The sequence below is a fragment of the Globicephala melas genome, chromosome 6, assembly GCF_963455315.2.
Source record: "Globicephala melas chromosome 6, mGloMel1.2, whole genome shotgun sequence".
Taxonomy (NCBI): Eukaryota; Metazoa; Chordata; class Mammalia; order Artiodactyla; family Delphinidae; genus Globicephala; species Globicephala melas.
Window position 1 is genome coordinate 9551262 of NC_083319.1, and position 22171 is coordinate 9573432.

Consider the following 22171-nt stretch of genomic DNA (forward strand, 5'->3'; position numbering starts at 1 on the left):
GGGCATCACGGGGGCTCTGCCTGCACGTGGCCGAGCCCGCGAGGGGACCGTGGCAGAGGCAGCAGGCATTGTTCTGCCCTCTCGGAAAGAGAAGCAAGCAACGGTGGATCTCTTTTTCCTCGCGAGCTTCCTGTTTTGTCTTCCCAATGCCGGTGAGCGGTGAGCGGTGAGCGGCTCTACCACCCACCCAGGGGCCTGGAGCCACAGGGACCTGCCCCCTCCCTCACATCTGTCATCAGTTTCTTTAAATCCCAAAGAGGGCGGTCAGTGGTGGCAGCTCACACTGAGTTGAACGGCTCTGTGCAAGCCCCGGTCTAGGTGCTTTCTGTGTACTGAGTTCTCATGACAATCCCATGAGCTTATATATTATTATTATTTAGATCATCCTCCTCCTCCCCATTTTACAAGAAACATTCAGGCGAAGGGCAGGTAAGCAACCTGCCTGAGAGCACACGGCCAGCAAGATGCAGAGGAGGAACTGAACCCGGAAGCCTGACTCTTTCCCGCGCCGCCACGGTGCCTCTTAATTCTACCCAGGGATCTCTCTGGAACCTGGCCCCCCTGCCCACCTCTGCTGCCCAGGACCCAGGGGGATGCCCACCCTTCTGACATTAGCGGCTTCGCTACCCCTGGCTCCCTGTAATCTCCTCTCTTACAGAAGCGGATGTGGAAAGAAATGGGGTCCAGGCAGTCGCTTCCACAGTACATGGGAAGTGCAGTAAAAGTGGAGCACGGCGGGGCAGCTGAAAACGCAGCTGATGTGAGTTGAAACAGGGGTGTTAGAATTCTGAGGATAAACAAGTCAAGGGACGTGGGAAGGCCCATGCCAGCAGTTCGGTGGCCTATTTTGCGGAATGCCCCCCCTTTTCAGGTGGAGACACGTGGGTCAGAGTCTCATGATTTTCACAGGGACATTTCACGCCAGGCGGCCACAAAGCCAGAGCTCAAGCCCAGGTTGCCTGAGGCCCCAGGGCACCTCCGCCCAGGTCCCGCCTTGTTAGGCAGTGAGTGCCGGCCCCACCCGGCGGTCAGGGCCTCGTTTTGCTCTGTCAGGAGGTCTGAGCAGAGCCGCAGCAAGCAACCGTGGCTCGGTGGAGTTCTGCCAGGTTTAGAGGTTGTGAGGTGTATCACAGGTTCATCTGGGGGACCGCCAGGGGGCCCTCAAAGAGACAGAGCCGCTGAGATGGAGCTGCATGAGATCACAGATGCCACAGGCAGGGGAAAAAACAGTGGTTTCAATAGGAGCCCCTATTAGATGGAAAGTCTATTTCCCTAATAGATGGAAAGTCCAGGCAGGTAGTCTCGATCGTAGGGTCACTGCTTCTCATCCAGGGCACCTTCACTCAGGAAGCCGACCACAGGGGCCCTCTCTTTGGAGAGCAATCGCACCCTTCGAGATGACAAGTAGCACCGCCACGGGAGACATGCTGGTCCAGACGGGGGAGGCAGGGAGGGTGGGCACCGGTGAGCCCGGCCTTTGTTAGTGCTTTAAAGACGGTGCCTTCAGAGCTGGCCCCATACTCCAGAGGAGGCAACCTCGCTCTCCAAACCACAGGTTCTCGGACTTCCAGGTGTGTCAGAATGGCCGGGGATGCTCGTTAAAAATGTGAATCCCTAGCCCCAAACCTCCAGAGATGGGCTCAGGCACTTAGGGACAATGGCGCTAGGAGAAACTCCGCTCTGTGCTTAGAGCCAGAGAGCACTTCGCTGAGGGTCTCATGGACCAAACGGCTACAAAGGTCTCATGCGTGCAGCTCCGTGAAGCTTTTCTGCGCAAGCAGGGCTCTCTGTTATCTGTAAGGACTAACCACGGCAGGGAAGGTGGCACCGTAGCACCGGTCACGGCTGTCATTTGGTGAAAGCCTTGGACTTAGTGCCAGGTGCTCTGCTCCACCCTTTCCCTGTCACAACCCTGCCAGACAGACGGGATCACCCTGTCCTATGTCTGCGAGAGGCAAGGGAGCCACGCTTCCAGTCGAAAGGGAAGCCAGCACTGTAACCCACGTCGTCTAGCTCAGAAAGCCGGGCTCTTGACACTCCTACAGCATCTGGTGTCAAGAAACACCAGTGCCAAAGGACAACCAGGGACTCTGCTCACTAATGGATTATTCACTATGCTGTAACCTAACCCTGGATTTCTCTTCGGTCCAGACCCTTCGTGGACTGAGCCTCTGAAACTCATAAGGGAAAAGGAACCCAGAAAGGTCCCTGTTTTCCTGGCTCTGTATCTGTAGTGAGGTTTCTGAGTACTCAGGTTTCTATGGCTTTTACCTTCACTAGTAGGTAAAAAAGATTCACTTAGCTTGTGACTGTCTTTCTGGAATCCAGACAGAAGGCTTCTCTCTCTCTCTCTCTCTCTCTCTCTCCCTAACTCAAACTGAACTCTTCACATTTTGAAGCTGAGGGACACATTTCTCACTTGTACTGGATTCTCGAGTTTCCTTCTTAAACTTTTCTGTGCTTCTCTGAGTGATGACTTCCAGCCACTTGAAAATCTGCCCTGGATTTTTTTTTTTTTTTTTTTTTTTTTTGCGGTACACAGGCCTCTCACTGTTGTGGCCTCTCCCGTTGCGGAGCACAGGCTCTGGACACGCAGGCTCAGCCGCTCCGCGGCATGTGGGATCCTCCCAGACCGGGGCATGAACCCGTGTCCCCTGCATCGGCAGGCGGACTCTCAACCACTGCGCCACCAGGGAAGCCCCTGCCCTGGATTTTTTAAAGGGACCCTTTGGTCAGAACAAAGTGTGAAAGTCCACATTTCAATGGGAACAAACAGCTCAAAAAGACACACCTAAGTGACTTCTCCACCAGGAGGCTTTCAGGGCTGCTGCAGTAACTTGGGAGGAAAAGCTGCATGCCAGGAGCCGGGAACCATCGAGAAAGGCAGGTCAGTAGGAAACCAGGGGCCTGTTCTTAAAAATACTTTCCTTAAAGCCCCAGGGGAAGGGGAATATTACGTGAATTAAAAAAGAAAAAAAACGACCAGACCCCTCGGGGGAACACAAACCCTGCAGGTGGGCACAGCTCTAGGCCCGTGGGGAGGGAGGGCTCGGCCAGGCCGAGGAGCACTGACACCACAGTCCTGAGCAGCCCCGGTGGACGCCTCGCAACTGTCCTCTGGGCCGCACGCCCATGATTTTATGGAGTGAGAGGTGACACTTCCCCATTTCTGGGGTCGTCTGCAGTGTGATCGGAAGTAGAGAAGGCAGAAAGGGGAGCTGTCCTTGCCCCTGAAACAGCCTCCCCCTCGGTACTCAGTATTCGTGGTGGCTGCCATTGGCGGAAACCCTGCGGGCCGTGACGTGAAGTAATCTGTCATTTTGCTAAAAGCACAACTGGAATTTCATGAGTGGGGCGTCTGGCCAGCAAGTAAGCCCGTCAGACACTCAGCACCTGAATTTCGGCCCAACTGGGATACTTCCCACTTTCCTCCTGCAAAAGCAGCAACTATCTATCTATGTATCTATCTATCTATCTATATTTATTTATTTTTGGCTGCATTGGGTCTTCGTTGCTGCGCGCGGGCTTTCTCTAGTTGCGGCTAGCGGGGGCTACTCTTGGTTGCAGTGTGTGGGCTTCTCACTGTGGTGGCTTCTCTTGTTGCAGAGCACGGGCCCTAGGCGCGCAGGTGCGTGGGCTTCAGTAGTTGTGGCACGTGGGCTCAGTAGTTGTGGCTCGCGGGCTCTAGAGCACAGGCTCAGTAGTTGTGGCACACGGGCTTAGTTGCTCCGCAGCATGTGGGATCTTCCCGGACCAGGGTTCAAACCCATGTCCCCTGCATTGGCAGGCGGATTCTTAACCACTGTGCCACCAGGGAAGTCCCCAAAGCAGTAACTTTCTTGAATTTTCTTCATTAAAAAAAATTGAGCCCCACAAAGCGCCCCCTGCTGGTGCTGGTGCTGGAAGCGGGAGCGGGAGGGGGAGTCAAAGGTCTAAGAAAGTGAAGGGGCATCTCGGAGGGTGAGGAGAGGGGTCTGGGTTTAATCACAGAGTGGGCTGGGAGGTGGGGCCAGGGCACAGCTGGACTCCGGCGCAGCCAGGCGCTGACCACGTGAGGACTACTCACCAAGGGAAAGAGGAAGGCGCCTGGGTGAGACTGAAGAGCTGTGTGACCTGTGGTGTGAGGATATTCACAGAAAGTACAGATTCTCAAAGGTGGTTCAGGAGCTTTAAAGCAGGGACCCGGGAACACTTCCAAGACTAAAGGCAGCTTGAGAATTTTTGGAGGCCTTTTTGTCTCTTGTGTATTTTACAAAGGGAAGTCGGAGCGGGAGCTGTGGGCAGAGGAGGCTGCTGGTGATGGCATCACCACCTGGCTTCAGGGCTGAGGAGAAACGTGGTGCAGGTGAAACTGGCCTCTGTTAGAAGCAACCACCATCCCAGACCCAATATCCCGGAGCAAAGGCAGCTTCTGGGCTCTATGTGGCCTAAGAACAACTGCTCCTTGGGCTCCACAGCTGTCTTTATTTTTATTTATTTATTGTTTTTTTTGGCCGCGCTGTGTAGCTTGCGGTATCTTAGTTCCCCGACCAGGGATTGAACCCAGGCCCTGGCAGTGAAACCGCCAAGTCCTAACCACTGGACCGCCAGGGAACTCCCTCGGCAGCTGGCTTTAGAGTCACGCCATCATTTGGAACATCCTGAGCTGGGGCGCGGGAAGGGGCAAAATGGGAACCTGGGCCAACTACGCTGACAGCCTGATTAGCAAAAGCCTGGGCCTTGGCCCAATTCCTTTTTACATAAACAAAACCCACAGTTAAGATTATTATTAATGGTGATGTAATATATGGAGGAATTTACTTAAATGACAAAATTTATTTTAAAAACTTTATAAATGATGTCAGTTTTTATTCAGAGAATCGTTAGTTCTAAAGGTTCACCAACACACGTCACTTTTACGTTACTAGATTTTGTGGGAGAAATTATGTGCTGAAGAGCTGTTTTTAAATTTGGGCATTTGGGAATGTCTTGGGGAACTGTCCCATCAAAACATTTATGGTCTAATTACTGTATTCAGACGAGATGTTCAAGACGACCTGTCAAAGTTCACTATTCTAGAATCACCCATGACCACAAAAACACAACACGGAGCACTAGAAGCACAAAAATCCACCCTCACCCCAATTATTTAGTTGGGTCTTTGTGGGGCTAAAGCATGCAGGGGTTAAAATCAACCATGCCCACACCCCCGGCCACCGCAAACTTGCCCCTACGCTTAGATGGGAAATCCCTTTGGCCATGACCAGGGCCATCACCCCTTTTGCCCAGCACTGGACACTGGCTGTCTCAGTTACCGAGACTGGGGTTCACGGGAGGACCGAGAGCTGTGAACAGTGCCCAAATACAAAACATTTCTTCCAGTAATTAAAAAAAAAAAATCAATTTTGCCCCATGGGGCTCTAGCTGAACAGAAATCAGCCTGCGGGACGCTGGGAAGAGGCTGGGGCGACGTGCTACGTGATGGTGAGGTAGCTGGTATAACATTTAAGGGAACGAAGTGGGGCAGTCTCAGAACCTTTGTAGTTAAGAGAACCGAGGGGCAGACAAACACATTTTAACAGCCAAGCTCCTCCTTTCACATATGTGTAAAACCTCTGGAATTTCATAGGAAAAAACTATTTCAAAAGCAATCTTTGAAGTCTGAAAATAAAAGCAGAGAGGCAACGTCTCGGTATAGAAGGATGGTTTCAAACTACTGAAGGCACCAAGGGAAGGCGCTAATGGGCAGGGAGTCGCACCAGGTCAGAGCTACACGCTTGCATGTTTATCTCTGGATGCTTGGCCTTGGCTGTACTGACTGCATCTCCTCCTGGCGCAGCTTTTCCATGATGGGACAAGACACATTCATCTTCTCTATCTCGCTTTGCCCTCTCGGGGCCTGGATGGTGCCTGGGTTGGTAACGCTGATGATCCAAAGAGAAGGCTGGGCCAGGTGTGCACGTATGTGTGTACCTGCGTGTGTGTGCATATGCGCACACGTGTGTGGATGAGAAAGTGGCACAGAGAGAAGAAAGAGACCACTCGAGCCCCACATGTGTGACTACCGACCTCTTCCACGAAGCCCCGGGCACACACAGGGCCCGTGATGTTGGCAACCCAGTTCCTTCACAGTCCGCAGGGACAGATAGAAAACAGTCACGGAAATTTCCAACAGTAGCGTTGACAATAAAACTCCAAACTTGAGAACGTGGCAGGGGCAAATGGGGATGGCCCTCGGGGTGTCTCTGCTGCCCTGGCCAGGTCCCTGGCCGCCCCCACTCAGCCCCCCCCGCCGCTGCCAGCACCATTCACGCACCAGGAAGTTCCCACCCTGTGGGCAGGGATGCCGAGGACCAGCTGACCTGGGGAGGGCTCGCAGGGAGGCGGCGCCTTCACGGGGTTTTGTGTCCATGACACTGGCACAGGCAAAAACAGATGCTCAGTGAAAGCCTGCTGCATGGAGGAAATCGGGATTCCATCCTTACGCATCTCACAGCTGACCGGGCACTTCAGCACATCTTCCTTGTGGTCTGTCCCACAATCCCCATTTGACAGAAGATGAGCTGAAGCTGGAAGGTGAGTGACTTGTCCTAGGAGCAGAGCTGTGATGCGAGTCCAGGGCTTTTAAAATGAAGCCACGCTGTCCTGCAGCCAACCCCCCGCCCCCCCGCCCAATGCTAGCAGGTCACTCGTCCCAGAGAAAGAGCTGCACCGCGGCCTGCAGAGAGGCCTGGAGTGCTACGTGCTTCACGGTGCTTTTATTTTGGCCTCAGTCGGCATCTACCCTTGAACTTCTCTTCCTTCCTCCCTCCTATGATATTTCAATTACTATTTCAATTATTATTGCAAGCACTTCGGCCAAAAAGCTCACCCCAACCCCAAATCACTGCACCCCAAACACACAGGTCTGAGAGAGCCCACGCGTGGCGGAAGAGGGTTCTGACAGCTCTGCCCTTCTCTGGCTGAAACCCTTTTCGCCTATTCACCAGCACAGAGGCTGACAGCTCCCCTGTTATTTCCAGCAATATTTGGAATAGAACCAATTTCCAGGACAGCCAAACCACCTGGAGGCCCCATGAAATTCGTTACTGCGGTTGTCCCCAAATCACCACACAGACTGCGCTCCGTGGGGGACATGTCTCCCCAGCCCCAGGCCCACGTGCACAGCAGAGCTGTGTCGCCTCCTGAGGGAGAGCCCCTGGCCGGGGCAGGGCCGCCTTCTCTGCCTTTTACGGCCCAGAATCAAGCAGTGACTGGTGGGGAGCAGAGCTTCAGGGTTTCATAAACGACTGGCTGAAAGGCCTACACTCAACACCAGCAACAACGCAAATTCTACTCGAGAGCCCCGGTCGTGTGCAGGTGTGCACCTGCGTGTATGCACGCGGCCACACGAGCACACAGCTTCATGGGCACACACGACATGAAGACCCTCCCGGGCACTCCGTAACCTCTCTCCTTCCTTCATCTTCCAGAGGAAAACGAGGCACCTCATTTCGAACGTCTGCACAAGGCTTTGACGAGCTGCCCTGCTCCCCTGTGCACAGGGGCTGAGGGAACGGGATTTCTTGTACAAACCGTCACACGAGCGGTAGGCGGGTCCGAGGAGTGAAGCAGCGTGACTCTCATCACCGCCAAGCCCGGGACATTCCAGGTGGCTCCAGTTAGCCAACCGGCCTGGCATTTACACAGAGTGAGCTCAGCAAACAGCTCGGGACGATCACACGGTTCACCTAAGTTGCTTTTCACTGCTTACCTGTGACCAGAGGCTGTGCGAACGGCGTATCTTTAAAGTTAAATCAGAAAGACAGATACATCAGGTATCTGTGCGTAAGTCAGGTGCATCCTGGGCGCCCAGCCAGGCCCTGAGCGTTTTCTCTTCCCGCCTCTGGAAGGCAGGGGCGAGGGCAGTCCCACCTCGACCTCCCGGGCCTGCTTCTCTGAGAGCCCTGCTGTGGCCTGGCGCCCGGGCCCCTCCTCAGGGCACCGAAGGACCTACAGGTGCAGCCAGCCCTCAGGGTCATCCCCTCGGCAGGGGCCCACCGGTGCGGCCCCGATGGCTCTTCCTCGCTGCCGCCCCCAGCCCACGCTCTGCTCCCACTGTGGGCCAGGCCATTCACCTCGTTGAATCCTCACTGTATTCTCTGAGGACGCTTTTCGTGCCTCCCTTTCTGTTTCTACAGCTGAGGAAACTGAGGCCCAGATGGTGAGGGGCCTGCCTCCTGATCACAGTCTGGGGTGAAAGGCAGAGCTGGGGGAGACTCGACCCCCTGGGCCCCTTGCACCTCCTCTGACCCCTACCCTTCCAGTGATGCGAAGATGTCACCAGCGAGGAGCTAGGCCACAACCTGGGGTGGAACAGAGGCCTGACGGTCCAGACGCCCCTACCGTAGTGTCTCGCATTTCAGGCTGCAGAGAGTGGCTGGTCTGCACCCACAGGCCCGCAAGACGCCCCTGGGATCCTGCAGCTGCCCTAGTGACCTCAGTCCCGGGTGCCAGCCCCGAGTAAGGGGCAACTGCCCTTTCAGCCTCCACCACACACTGGACACTGGAGTGTGGCGACTGAGTAGCTGCTGGACCAGCCTGCCTGAGCTGTGTGACTATGGGTAAGTTAACTAAGCTCTCTGTGCTTTCATTTCTGCATCTGTAAGCTGGGATTAATGATACCTACACCCCTTAGGGCTGTTAGGAGTAGAGAAATGGTTTGGGTAAAGCACTCAGAATAGGGGCCGACACTTCATAAATGCTAGGTAAGTATCTGTTCTTGTTATTATTATTCACTTCCCAAACATGAAAGAAAATGACCAACGTCTATTCTGGAAACGCTCCGTCGCTGTGCCCTCCCCCCAACCTACAAAAACCAGTTTCCTGTAAATAATCCTCACACAGGGAGGGCACAGGACAGGGAGGGGGGCGTCCCTGATCCACGAGGCTGCTGTGACATGACAAATAAGCCGCAGGCTGACAATGTCTCCAAGACATATTGGAGTTTACTTTGTCGTTTGGGCTTGCCATCTGTGCCACACCGCCGGGGGCCGGCTTCCCAGGCTGCTCTGGGAGCACGTGGGAGAGTCCACCAGTCCCTGGACAGATCTGCAAGCTCAGCAGGCCATCAGTTAGGCAGCCTAATGAGAGGAAATGGAATTTCCCCACCACCTCCCTGGGAGCCAGGCCTTCCTTCCCAGGGAGGGCCTGGGGTCCTGGCTCTACACAAGGCAGGTAACCTGCAGCGCTCATCACCTAGTGGGCCTGCCTGCCTGCCTGGGCCGCTCTGCTGCCACTGTGCCGTGGCGCAGGTTGTCAGCCGGAGGGGAGACCGAAAGGCGGTATGAACTTGACCGCAGAGCCCTCGCAGTCAAAGCTATAAACACCAGGAGGCTGGGGGTACAAAGACTGACAAGGCCGAGCACTTTCCTCATGGAGTATCCAGTCCAGGAAACGAGAAAGAAACCTGAAACCAAGAGGAGATGGAGAAAGGCTGCGACGGAATTCTGCAGAAGGCACCACGAACGCACCCTGGGGCACCGTCGTGATTTACTGTCTGACCCTGGGAAACCCACTAACCTCTCTGAACCTCTGTGCCTCATTTATAAAATGGGAATAACAGTTAAATAAATTCCTGTAGCAAAGCAATTTCACTCAATGAATAGTATTATTCCTGAAACCAAACAGAAGCGTGTCACTTGCTCCTCCGTGGGACGGCTGGTCCAAGGAGAGGCGGAGCCAGTCCTTCGCAGTGTGGGTGACGATGCAGCCGTCATCCCAGCCCGGGCACAGCTGCCCACAGGGCTCAGGGCTTACTGGGCCCAGGCCAGGCCTTCCAGGTTCAGAAAATTCTGGGGTCTGAGGGCAGGAAAGGTAGGAAGTGTCTAAATCTGCCCCAGTTATAGGCTGTCTTCACTCTTAACCATGAAGGATGAGCCTCTGCCTTCCCGTGGAAATGAGCCTTGGCGAGGAGGCGCTGGGGCACGTCCACTCTCATCCGAAACCACGCTAACGACAGGAAGCCAGGGAGGCTGTGCCTGTCTGTCAGACACCCAGCCTGAGAGAGAGCACCCGCGGCTCTCTGGGGCCGTGCCCACCTGCCAGGCTCACTCTGGACGTGGCGCTGTGCGCCTGTGGCCGCCGAGCCTTCTTCAAGGACATATCCACAAGCTGACGAACACGTCTGATTCCCAGCGTCTGATTCGAACGTTTCTGGTGGTGGGTCACAGCAGTGTGGTGGGCGGTACACGCTGAGCACCTGCCCACCGTCCCCAGGGTCTGCCAGGCACTGTGTGTGTCACCTACCACACCTGGCCCCCAGGCTGGGCTCTCAGGAGTTCCTCAGTGACTGCTTGCTGAATGAGTGGACAGCTCCGTGAATTCTCACGGCCCGAGTGTGACACGGGTGCAGGGAGCCCTGCGAGCCTGAATGAGAGCAGCCGCAGTTACTGGACGGCGGGGGTCTCCAAAGCCCCCGTGCTCTGCCCTACCCAGCCCCCGCCCCGCGCCTGGTATTCCTGTGTGTGTCCCTGGAGTATCGCCAGGAATGTGCAAGGCTTCAATAGCACTTCCGATGATCAAAGTTTTAGAGTAAGGGTCTTAAAGTAATTTTTGAAAGATGAAATAGCTGCTGTTTCATGTTGCTCTCTGAGAACAGAATAGCCAGTAGCAGCAATGAGCCCCTTTAGTAACAAGGTAACTATGTGGCAGAGAAAGACTGAGCAGGGCTAGACTTGGTACCATGTGCCAGGGATGGGAGACTCTGAGAGCAGAGTTCCTGTCCACAAGGAGTGGACAAAGCCGATGCAGGGCAGCTGACGTTCACGTGAAGGACACTTGAGAGACCGTGCTCACGCCTGGGTACAAAGGTGGGCTGGACGCACTTGTAGGAGGAACCAGGGGGCAACAGGAGTCACCAGGGATAAATGGCTTCTGGGAAGAGCTGGGGCTAGGGCGCAGGGCAGGGGCTGGGGAGGACGTGGAGGGGACAGGAAGGCTCTCTGGGACAGGAGGAAGCCCAAAGCGAGGCCCCTGGGGGCAGCGCCCTGCGGGCAGCGCCCTGCGGAGCCTTACCGCCGGAGCAGAGGGAAGAGTGACCAGGCCCACAGCCTCAGGGCCTGTGCTAAGAACTTGAGAGCCAACGTGGGACAAGAACATTATAGAACTTAAGGCCCCAAACACAAACTGGAACAAAAAGGGGGCATTTTATTTTCATGAAAGGTAAAATGCACAGTCATAAACCTTCACGGCCTGAATAACACCACTTTGAAACAAACAAAACCGATGATCGAAATGATAATGACACAAGAAGAAATTAAAAAAACAATAAACGCTACCACCTTTGGTCAAACATGATGGATGGATTGATACATGCATATGGATATAGATCCATTCTTCCTATTTGATTAAAGAACGGTAGTGTGTACGTCAAACACTGTGCCTCACAGAAAGGAGACATAGTTTCAAGTGACGATGGAACATTTACTAAAACTGTTCATGTACTAGACGACAAAGAAAGACCCAATAAATGTGAAAAAATAAAAAAATTATAGAGGTCATATTCTCTGACCATCATGCAATAAAATTAGAAATTAACTAAACAAAATCCCAATCACTCAGAAAAAAGAGTTTCCTATTATTTAAGTCAAAGAGGCAGTCAAAACTAAAATTATGTATTTATAAATGGGAGTACTATATATCAGACTACCATCAAAGCAATACACAAGAATATTTATATAGAGATACACCAGAAATACATCTACGCGTGGAACAACTCCTACGGAGCACCTACTGAACGCTGGCAGAAGACCTCAGACCTCCCAAAAGGCAAGGAACCCCCCACGTACCTGGTTAGGGCAAAAGAAAAAACTAAACAGAGACAAAAGGATAGGGACGGGTCCTGCACCAGCGGGACGGAGCTGTGAAGGAGGAAAAGTGTCCACACACTAGGAAGCCCCTTCGCGGGTGGAGACTTCGGGAGGCGGAGTGGGGGAGCTTGGGAGCCGCGGAGGAGAGCACAGCAACAGGGGTGCGGAGGGCAAAGCGGACAGATTCCAGTGCAGAGGATCGGGCCGACCGGAACTCGCCAGCCGAGAGGCTTGTCTGCTCGCCCGCCGGGGCGGGCGGGACTGGGAGCTGAGGCTCCGGCTTTTGTCGGAGCGCCGGGAGAGGACTGAGGTTGGCGGCGTGAACACAGCCTGCAGGGCGTTAGTGCACCGCAGCTAGCCGGGAGAGAGTCCGGGGAGGAGTCTGGACCTGCCGAAGAGGCAAGAGACTTTTACGTCCCTCTTTGTTTCCTGGTGCACGAGGAGAGGGGATTAAGAACGCTGCTTGAGAGAGCTCCAGGGACGGGCGCTAGCCGCGGCTGGAAGTGCGGAGCCCAGAGACATACATGAGACGCTAGGGCCGCTGCTGCCGCCACCAGGAGGCCTGTGTGCGAACACAGGTCACTAGCCACACGCTCTTCCGGGGAGCCTGTGCAGCCCGCCACTGCCGGGGTCCTGGGATCCAGGGACAACTCCCCCGGGAGAACGCACGGCGCGCATCAGGCTGCAACCTCTGCCGCTGCAGGCCCGCCCCACATTCCGTGACCCTCCCTACCCCCCCGGCCTGAGTGAGCCAGAGCCTCCGAAACGGCGGCTCCTTTAACCCCGTCCTGTCTGAGCAAAGAACAGACGCCCTCCGGCGACCTACACGCACAGGCGGGGCCAAATCCAAAGCTGAGCCCCTGGGAACTGTGAGAACAAAGAAGAGAAAGGGAAATCTCTCCCAGCAGCCTCAGAAGCAGCGGAATAAAGCTCCACAATCAACTTGATATACCCTGCATCTGTGGAATACCTGAATAGACAACCAATCATCCCAAATTAAGGAGCCCTGTGGATGAAAGGCTCTTGGGGCTGCAGCCAGGAGTCAGTGCTGTGCCTCTGAGGTGGGAGAACCAACTTCAGGACACTGGTCCACAAGAGGCCTCCCAGCTGCACATAATATCAAACAGCAAAAATCTCCGAGAGATCTCCATCTCAACGCCAGCACCCAGCTTCACTCAACGACCAGCAAGCTACAGTGCTGGACATCCTATGCCAAACAACTAGCAAGACAGGAACACAACTCCACCCATTAGCAGAGAGGCTGCCCACAATCATAATAAGTCTACAGACACCCCAAAACACATCACCAGACGTGGACCTGCCCACCAGAAAGACAAGATCCAGCCTCATCCACCAGAACACAGGCCCTAGTCCCCTCCACTAGGAAGCCTACACAACCCACTGAACCAACCTTAGCCACTGGGGACAGACACAAAAAACAACAGGAACTACGAACCTTCAGCCTGCAAAAAAGGAGACCCCAAACACAGTAAGATAAGCAAAATGAAAAGACAGAAAAACACACCGCAGATGAAGGAGCAAGATAAAAACCCACCAGACCTAACAAATGAAGAGGAAATAGGCAGTCTACCTGAAAAAGAATTCAGAATAATGATAGTAAGGTTGATCCGAAATCTTGGAGATAGAATGGACAATAGAATGGACAAAATGCAAGAATCAGTTAACAAGGACCTAGAAGAACTAAAGATGAAACAAGCAATGATGAACAACACAATAAATGAAATTAAAAGTACTCTAGATGGGATCAATAGCAGAATAACTGAGGCAGAAGAACGGATAAGTGACCTGGAAGATAAAATAGTGGAAATAACTAATGCAGAGCAGAATAAAGAAAAAAGAATGAAAAGAACTGAGGACAGTCTCAGAGACCTCTGGGACAACATTAAACGCACCAACATTCGAATTATAGGGGTTCCAGAAGAAGAAGAGAAAAAGAAAGGGACTGAGAAAATATTTGAAGAGATTATAGTTGAAAACTTCCCTAATATAGGAAAGGAAATAGTTAATCAAGTCCAGGAAGCACAGAGAGTCCCATACAGGATAAATCCAAGGAGAAATACGCCAAGACACATATTAATCAAACTGTCAAAAATTAAATACAAAGAAAACATATTAAAAGCAGCAAGGGAAAAACAACAAATAACACACAAGGGAATCCCCATAAGGTTAACAGCTGATCTCTCAGCAGAAACCCTACAAGCCAGAAGGGAGTGGCAGGACATACTGAAAGTGATGAAGGAGAAAAACCTGCAACCAAGATTACTCTACCCAGCAAGGATCTCATTCAGATTTGATGGAGAAATTAAAACCTTTACAGACAAGCAAAAGCTGAGAGAGTTCAGCACCACCAAACCAGCTTTACAACAAATGCTAAAGGATCTTCTCTAGGCAAGGAACACAAGAGAAGGAAAAGACCTATAATAACGAACCCAAAACAATTTAGAAAATGGTAATAGGAACACACATATCGATAATTACCTTAAATGTAAATGGACTAAATGCTCCCACCAAAAGACACAGATTAGCTGAATGGATACAAAAACAAGACCCTTATATATGCTGTCTACAAGAGACCCACTTCAGACCTAGAGACACATACAGACTGAAAGTAAGGGGATGGAAAAAGATATTCCATGCAAATGGAAACCAAAAGAAAGCTGGAGTAGCAATTCTCATATCAGACAAAATAGACTTTAAAATAAAGACTATTACAAGGGACAAAGAAGGACACTACATAATGATCAAGGGATCAATCCAAGAAGAAGATATAACAATTGTAAATATTTATGCACCCAACATAGGAGCACCTCAATACATAAGGCAAATACTAACAGCCATAAAAGGGGAAATCGACAGTAACACATTCATAGTAGGGGACTTTAACACCCCACTTTCACCCATGGACAGATCATCCAAAATGAAAATAAATAAGGAAACACAAGCTTTAAATGATACATTAAACAAGATGGACTTAATTGATATTTATAGGACACTCCATCCAAAAACAACAGAATACACATTTTTCTCAAGTGCCCATGGAACATTCTCCAGGATAGATCATATCTTAGGTCACAAATCAAGCCTTGGTAAATTTAAGAAAATTGAAATTGTATCAAGTATCTTTTCTGACCACAACGCCATGAGACTAGATATCAATTACAGGAAAAGATCTGTAAAAAATACAAACACATGGAGGCTAAACAATACACTACTTAATAATGAAGTGATCACTGAAGAAATCAAAGAGGAAATCAAAAAATACCTAGAAACAAATGACAATGGAGACACAACGACCCAAAACCTATGGGATGCAGCAAAAGCAGTTCTAAGGGGGAAGTTTATAGCAATACAAGCCCACCTTAAGAAGCAGGAAACATCTCGAATAAACAACCTAACCTTGCACCTCAAGCAATTAGAGAAAGAAGAACCAAAAAACCCCAAAGTTAGCAGGAGGAAAGAAATCATAAAAATCAGATCAGAAATAAATGAAAAAGAAATGAAGGAAACGATAGCAAAGATCAATAAAACTAAAAGCTGGTTCTTTGAAAGGATAAACAAAATTGATAAACCATTAGCTAGACTCATCAAGAAAAAAAGGGAGAAGACTCAAATCAATAGAATTAGAAATGAAAAAGGAGAAGTAACAACTGACACTGCAGAAATACAAAAGATCATGAGAGATTACTACAAGCAACTCTATGCCAATAAAATGGACAACCTGGAAGAAATGGACAAATTCTTAGAAAGGCACAACCTGCCAAGACTGAATCAGGAAGAAATAGAAAATATGAACAGACCAATCACAAGCACTGAAATTGAAACTGTGATTAAAAATCTTCCAACAAGCAAAAGCCCAGGACCAGATGGCTTTACAGGCGAATTCTATCAAACATTTAGAGAAGAGCTATCACCTATCCTTCTCAGACTCTTCCAAAATATAGCAGAGGGAGGAACACTCCCCAACTCATTCTACAAGGCCACCATCACCCTGATACCAAAACCAGACAAGGATGTCACAAAGAAAGAAAACTACAGGCCAATATCACTGATGAACATAGGTGCAAAGATCCTCAACAAAATACTAGCAAACAGAATCCAACAGCACATTAAACGGATCATACACCATGATCAAGTGGGGTTTATTCCAGGAATGCAAGGATTCTTCAATATACGCAAATCAATCAACGTGATACACCATATTAACAAATTGAAGGAGAAAAACCATATGATCATCTCAATAGATGCAGAGAAAGCTTTTGACAAAATTCAACACCCATTTATGATAAAAACCCTGCAGAAAGTAGGCATAGAGGGAACTTTCCTCAACATAATAAAGGCCATATATGACAAACCCACAGCCAACATCGTCCTCAATGGTGAAAAACTGAAAGCATTTCCACTAAGATCAGGAACAAGACAAGGTTGCCCACTCTCACCACTCTTATTCAACATAGTTTTGGAAGTTTTAGCCACAGCAATCAGAGAAGAAAAGGAAATAAAAGGAATCCAAATCGGAAAAGAAGAAGTAAAGCTGTCACTGTTTGCAGATGACATGATCCTATACATAGAGAATCCTAAAGATGCTACCAGAAAACTACTAGAGCTAATCAATGAATTTGGTAAAGTAGCAGGATACAAAATTAATGCACAGAAATCTCTGGCATTCCTATACACTAAGGATGAAAAATCTGAAAGTGAAATCAAGAAAACACTCCCGTTTACCATTGCAACAAAAAGAATAAAATACCTAGGAATAAACCTACCTAAGGAGACAAAAGACCTGTATGCAGAAAATTATAAGACACTGATGAAAGAAATTAAAAATGATACAAATAGATGGAGAGATATACCATGTTCCTGGATTGGAAGAATCAACATTGTGAAAATGACTCTACTACCCAAAGCAATCTACAGATTCAATGCAGTCCCTATCAAACTACCACTGGCATTTTTCACAGAACTAGAACAAAAAATTTCACAATTTGTATGGAAACACAAAAGACCCCGAATAGCCAAAGCAATCTTGAGAACGAACAATGGAGCTGGAGGAATCAGGCTTCCTGACTTCAGACTATACTACAAAGCTACAGTAATCAAGACAGTATGGTACTGGCACAAAAACAGAAATATAGATCAATGGAACAGGATAGAAAGCCCGGAGATAAACCCACGCACATATGGTCACCTTATTTTTGACAAAGGAGGCAGAAATGTACAGTGGAGAAAGGACAGCCTATTCAATAAGTGGTGCTGGGAAAACTGGACAGGTACATGTAAAAGTATGAGATTAGATCACTCCCTAACACCATACACAAAAATAAGCTCAAAATGGATTAAAGACCTAAATGTAAGGCCAGAAACTATCAAACTCTTAGAGGAAAACATAGGCAGAACACTCTATGACATAAATCACAGCAAGGTCCTTTTTGACCCACCTCCTAGAGAAATGGAAATAAAAACAAAAGTAAACAAATGGGACCTAATGAAACTTAAAAGCTTTTGCACAGCAAAGGAAACCATAAAGAAGACAAAAAGACAACCCTCAGAATGGGAGAAAATATTTGCAAATGAAGCAACTGACAAAGGATTAATCTCCAAAATTTATAAGCAGCTCATGCAGCTTAATAACAAAAAAAACAAACAACCCAATCCAAAAATGGGCAGAAGACCTAAATAGACATTTCTCCAAAGAAGATATACAGAGTGCCAACAAACACATGAAAGAATGCTCAACATCACTAATCATTAGAGAAATGCAAATCAAAACGACAATGAGATATCATCTCACACCAGTCAGAATGGCCATCATCAAAAAATCTAGAAACAATAAATGCTGGAGAGGGTGTGGAGAAAAGGGAACCCTCTTACACTGTTGGTGGGAATGTAAATTGATACAGCCACTATGGAGGTTCCTTAAAAAGCTACAAATAGAACTACCATATGACCCAGCAATCCCACTACTGGGCATATACCCTGAGAAAACCATAATTCAAAAAGAGTCATGTACCAAAATGTTCATTGCAGCTCTATTTACAATAGCCCAGAGATGGAAACAACCTAAGTGTCCATCATCGGATGAATGGATAAAGAAGATGTGGCACATATATACAATGGAATATTACTCAGCCATAAAAAGAGACGAAATTGAGCTATTTGTAAGGAGGTGGATAGACCTAGAGTCTGTCATACAGAGTGAAGTAAGTCAGAAAGAGAGAGACAAATACCGTATGCTAACACATATATATGGAATTTAAGACAAAAAAAATGTCATGAAAAACCTAGGGGTGAAACAGGAATAAAGACACAGACTTACTAGAGAATGGACTTGAGGCTATGGGGAGGGGGAAGGGTAAACGGTGACAAAGCGATAAAGAGGCATGGACATATACACACTACCAAACGTAAGGTAGATAGCTAGTGGGAAGCAGCCGCATAGCACAGGGAGATCAGCTCGGTGCTTTGTGACCGCCTGGAGAGGTGGGATAGGGAGGGTGGGAGGGAGGGAGACGCAAGCGGGAAGAGATATGGGAACATATGTATATATATAACTGATTCATTTTGTTGTGAAGCTGAAACTAACATACCATTGTAAAGCAATTATACTCCAATAAAGATGTTTAAAAAAAAAAAAAGAATATTTATATAGCTTTAAATACTTTTTACAAAAAATCAAAAAGAACTGAAAACAAATGAGGTGACCTTTCAACCCAAGAAGCTATATAAAAAACCCAGAATAGGCCATAAGAAAGCAGAAAAAAGGAACTAATAAAAATAAAACTAAATGATGAAATGTAAAGCAAAATCCTAATGCCTTTATAAGCAAATAAAAAACTGGTTACTTGAAAAGATAAATAAAACAAATCTTTAGCAAGGATGACTAAGAAAAGGGAAGAAAAAAAGCCCATTTGTGATATATATGACCACAGGTATGCTACTTTTAAAATCAAAATAAACTCTTAGGTGCAATTTTGTACCACTAAACTTTAACATTTAGGTGAAAGGGCTGATTTTTCTTTCAAAGAAAATGTAAATGACAAAACTGACCAAAAAAAAGCAGAAAGCCTGAAAAAAAATCATTGTGAAAGAAATTGAAATTGTTGTCCTTCCTCCCAAAGTACCCCTGGCTCCCCCAAATGCTTCCAACTCCATTTAGTTTTTACAGGGTATTGTTTTTTCATTTTCGTTTCCCCCCCAAGAATAGAAATTAAAATATTTTAAAAATATTCTTTTATTTGAAAGAAAAAACTGATTCTTAGATCACTCAAAAATATCTTAATAAGCATAAACCCAACCTCACATATAAAATACCAAAATCCTAACTTAAATAACAGCAGCTCAAATCTAGTGCCATAAAGAATAATGCACCATAGTAAAATAAGATTTATTTCAGAAATATAGCAATAATTTTCTAAATGCTAAATCATCAAAATAAAAGGATTCATATCAATAAATTAAATGAGTATTAATACAATAATACATGGATAGATTCTGAAGTTATTTTTATATGAACTTGAAATTAGCATCTGAATTAAAAAAACAAAAACAAAAACTGGGACTTCCCTGGCATTCCAGGAGTTAAGACTCCGCACTTCCAATGCAGGGGGTGCAGGTTCAATCCTTGGTCAGGGAACTAAGATCCCACATGCCGCCGTGCGGTGAGGCCAACAAAAAAAAAAACCCCAAACAAAAAACAAACGAAAAGTTAAAAAAAGAAAACCTCCCAGGAAAATAGAAATAGAAGAATCATTCCTTTAGTATGATCAACCTCTCTTTCTTAAATTACTAGCCTACCTTAAACCTGACTGCAGGACACTAGAAACATCTTCACTGAGGTCGGGAACCAGATAAGAATGCAAGCTATTGCTACTATCATTTGCTGCTTTGGATATTCTGGCCAATGATATAAAGCAAGAAAAAGAAATGAGGTATAAATATTATTGAAGAGACAAAATCATATTTGCAGATGACATTGTTGTCTACAGAGAAAACCCAAGTAATCAGTTGGAAGCTACTGGAAATAACAAGCAAACAGAGAGGTGGCCAGTTACAAAATGAATATTCAAAAACCAACAGTAGCTTTTAAAATATATATAAGCAATCCCCAGTTAAAACATAATGGACAAAGCAACACCAACAACAAATTTAAAACCTAGGAATTAGATAATCAGGAAGAAAACTGTAATACTTTACTGCATGATATAAAAGAACATTTGAATGGATGGAGTGTCGTATTACATTTCTAGAAGGAAAGATCAAGTATTTTAAAGATGATCATTCTCCCCAAATTAAGTTATAACTTCAACATTTTCTCAGTCAAAATCTTGAAAGTATTCTCCTTGGAACTTAAAGTGATTCCAAATGTCAACTGGGTAAAAGGTTGAGATAGAATTACCAGGAACATTTTGAAAATCAACTACAAAGAATAATAAGACAGGATATCAAAACATACACATGTATAATACTTAGAGGTGTGATTCTCTCATTAGAATATGCATTCAAGCCAACGGAACAGGACATAAGCCACAAAATATATCACAGTAGACAACGAAGGTTAATGTAAGATTGTTTTCAAGTAAGTTGGTAAAACAAGATTATTTAATAAGTAGCACCAGGACAATGATAAATAATTTGGGAGAACATAGTTAGATCCTTATCTCATGTCGTATATCAAGTTATAGAAGAAATTCAGATTTAAATGTTAAAGAAAAGGAAGGTACCAGAATACACATGAGATAGAGAAGGTCTTTCTAAAATGTGATGGCAAAGGCACAACAAATAAAGGAAAAGCAAAATTAAAGGTCAAACCACAAACTGGAAAAAGGCAGTAGTAACATGAGAGCACGTCCTTAAAGACCCTGTCCTTAGGGAGCTGCTGCAACTCAATCAGCAAAAGCCAGACTTCAACAGAAGAGAGGGAGGGTGGGTACAGGAAAGAACTGGAGGGATCCGGGTGGCCAAGCCACACGGGGAACAGCCCGCTCACTATCTCACCTTCCAAATTGATAAGGAGTTGGGAAAACAACAGCCAGCTGGTAAAGGCTTCAGGGAAAGCAAGGGTTAGGTGGAAGTGTAAATGGATTCAACCATTTTGGTGGGCAATCTGTCATTACGCATCAAAATGTTTAAAAATGCACACTTAACCTAAGGAACAAAGACTCATCTAAAGGAATGCTCACCAAAGTATAACTCTGAGAACTGAGGACAACAGAAGTATCCAGTCACAGAGGATTGGTTAGAAAAAGTGCACTGGATCCATGAGGAAGACTGTGCAAACGTTCAATTCGCCCTGAGGAAGGCTCTGGAAATGATGAGTAAAAAGGAGCGGGTCTCCAGATGGAGCGGACATTCTAAGGAATAAAAAGGAGCTGCTGAGACATTCAACAACGAATCTCGAAAACATCACACCGAGTGACAACAAAACTACACACTGTATGATTCCATTTATGGTACATGAAACATATGAATGACTGCCAGAGACTTGGGGGGAGGTGCAGGAAATGACTGGAAACAGGGAACTTTGGGGGGTAATTGAAAAATTCTATATCTTACTTCTGGTGGTAGTTACATGACATTTATCATGTGATCTGACATTTGTCAAAACTCATTAACTGTACACATTATAGTTTTAATAAATACGCAATAAACTTAAGGGTGAATTTTATTGTATGTAAATTATACCTCAATAAATCTAACATAAAACCCCATAATGGATGGTTAGGTAGAAATATACTTTTATATATAAATATATATGATATATACCCTAAAATAATTGTTTCTCTGGATAACGGGATTATGAGTGATACTTATCTTCTGCCCTATGCTTTTATATATTTTCCAACTTTTCTACTTTTATCAATCAGAAAAGTTTGTGTCTATTTTGATAAAAAATATCAATGAACTGTTCCGTCTAGCAACAAACTTTTTCTTAGGTTCTTATGGGAACCGCTGAGTCCCACCAGCCCTGAGGCAGAACTTTCTGGAGCACCTCTGTTCCAGTCCCTGCAGGTACCTGGCTCTCAACAGGTGCTCAGAAGGGGGGTGGGAGGGCCGAGCAGCAAGAAGGACCACCTGGCTCAAGAGCTTCATTTTGCAGCTGGGAAAACTGAATCTCAGGCAAAGGAAGCGACTTTCTCGAGTTTGGAAGTGGTCAAAAATGAGCCTTAAATCCCAGAGGGCAGTGCTATTTCCGCCACACTGGAACACCTGTGAAAATCCCTGAGCGACTCCCTAACCGTCCCAGGAGAATTCAAGCTCCTGATGAGCTGACGATCAGCAGCAGACACTCTAGGCCAACGTTTCCCACACTTCAGGAAACAGTATCT

The 22171-nt window shown here is 47.4% G+C and overlaps 1 protein-coding gene across 1 annotated transcript in view; it reads right to left on the bottom strand.

The window, feature by feature from the left end:
• Window positions 1–22171, bottom strand: part of MVB12B (multivesicular body subunit 12B) — a 183596-nt gene that overhangs the window by 42759 nt on the left and 118666 nt on the right. The window lies entirely within an intron of this gene.